This window comes from Bos taurus, chromosome 11 (assembly GCF_002263795.3).
Source record: "Bos taurus isolate L1 Dominette 01449 registration number 42190680 breed Hereford chromosome 11, ARS-UCD2.0, whole genome shotgun sequence".
NCBI classification, from domain to species: Eukaryota; Metazoa; Chordata; class Mammalia; order Artiodactyla; family Bovidae; genus Bos; species Bos taurus.
In genome coordinates, this window is record NC_037338.1 from 2,316,313 (window position 1) to 2,318,506 (window position 2,194).

Here is a 2,194-nt window from a genome sequence, read left to right on the forward strand (position 1 = left end):
TGGGTCGGGAAGATCCCCTGGAGGAGGAAATGGCAACCCTCTCCAGTATTCTTGCCTGGAAAATTTTCCAGGACAGAGGAGCCTGGGGGGTCTATAGTCCAAAGGGTCACAAAAAGTTGGACATAACTGAGCACGGGACAGGCAGGCACTAAATTATCTTAAGCACCCATGAAGCTACATTACAAAGGGCAGGCTGCCAACTTAGCTACTTGGCTGCTCTTGACAACGGACACAAATGCAACATATACTTAACAGGATATTAATTTGGGGGATGGGTTGCTAGTCATTTAGGGAGCAACCAAGGAAGTTTTAATATGAGCTATTAGATATTATGTGCGACAGCTTATCTGTATGCTATTTGCAGTGTAGTTTACACAGAGTATCTTTATTATTTAAAAAAAAAAAAATAAAGTGTGCTCAGGCACTTCCCGGGCAGTCCAGTGGCTAGGACTCCATGCTTCCACTGCATGGGCACAGGTTCGATCCCTGGTCAGGAACTAAGACACGGCATGCTGCACAGCAAGGCCAAGAAAAAACCATGGTCAAGTATTTAATGAAATATGTTTGCAATTTACTTTCAGATGGTCATGAAAAAGTATATTAGTCTAATCGGGGCACTGTAATGAAATGCCACAGACAAGAGTGACTTAAACAACAGATTTCTCACAATTCTGGAGGCTCAACAACCGAGGTTCAGATGCTGGTCTATTCTGTCCCTGGTTAGAGTGCTCTGGCTTTTCATGTTCCTCCTGTGGTGGAGAGGGAGATCAACTTCCGCAGCAATTAGTATAAAGGGCACTAATCCCATCATGGGGCCCACCCTCAAGACCTCATCTAATCACTTCCCAAAGACCTATCTCCATCACGTTGAGGGTTAGGGCCCCAGCATGCATACACATTTGAGGACACAGTCCAGTCATAGCAGTGTATACAGCGAAGATAAAGCACACACGACAACAGGTTAACAGCCAGCAAAGGCAGGGGAAGGGTATACCAGGTTTTATTAGTACTCTTTCAACTTTTCTATATGTATAGAATTGTTCAAAATAAAAAGTTGAATTTTTTAAAACATTTTTTTGATGTGGACCATTTTCAAAGTCTCTATTGAATTGTTACAAAACTGCTTCTGCCTCTGTTTCACGTTTTTTGGTTACAAGGCATGGGGGATCTTAGCTCCCCACCAGGCATCAAATCCACACGCCCTGCATTGGAAGGCAGAGTCTTGACCATTGGACCGCCAGAGAAGTACTCAAAAAGTTGGAGGATTTTTAAAAGTTGCTGGTGACATAAAGCCTGGGAAAAGCTCTCACACGAGCACCGCCTTCAAGAAAATGAAGGGTTCTTCCACGGGAGAGTTTTCCAGTGTTGCGTCAAGCTCAGGGCTTTGACCCTTCAGTAGACAGGATGAGGCCCACCTGGCGTCAATGTAAAGAACTTCCTGAAAGCTGGAGCTGTCTGGCAGCACAAACGCTGCTCTGTTAGGAACCCAACCGCTTCTCCATGCAAGTGTTCACGCGTAGCCTGGACAGTGGCCAAGGTGCCAAGCAGGGCGAAGGCCAGCACCCAGCTCCCCAGTGAGGGGTTACGCAGACCCACGTGTACCCACAGTCCACGACCTCTAACAGGAGGTCTGCCAGCTGAGAGGACTTCACAGCAATGTGGAGGAGCCGCCATAGTCTTGGGTGTGCATTTGTGTTCACCTCGTGTCTCCCACAGGCAACATCACACATACACTCAGAACTCATCGTGAGCTTGGAGTCTTCAATGGATCTTTCACCCGGCACCAACCTGCACCCCAGCAGAACTGCCTGTGTGACCTCACTTCCCGCCACACCCTGGGTTTTGGGGCTCACCCCACTCTCCAGCTCCAGACCCAGGCCAGAGGCCCTGCCGCTCTTCTAATGCTGCTCCCACCAAGTCCATCCTTTTAAAGCAAAGGGTGTGGGTTACCAGTGCATCCAGACAAGGAAGTGGAAATGGTGGTTTGTTTTCAATCGCCAATCTGGTTCCCTGGAAAGGCCTTATAGTCTGTAGGCAAGGTGGTGGGTGGTGTTTCAGTCACCGCCAGGGAAGACCAAACCTCGCTGCTTTCATGTGCCAACTCTGCTGGCGGGAATATGCTTTTTGATCAGGAAGAAGTAATAATCCCAGTATGCAAGACTTCCTTGACAACATACGTCCAAAGACACATTCC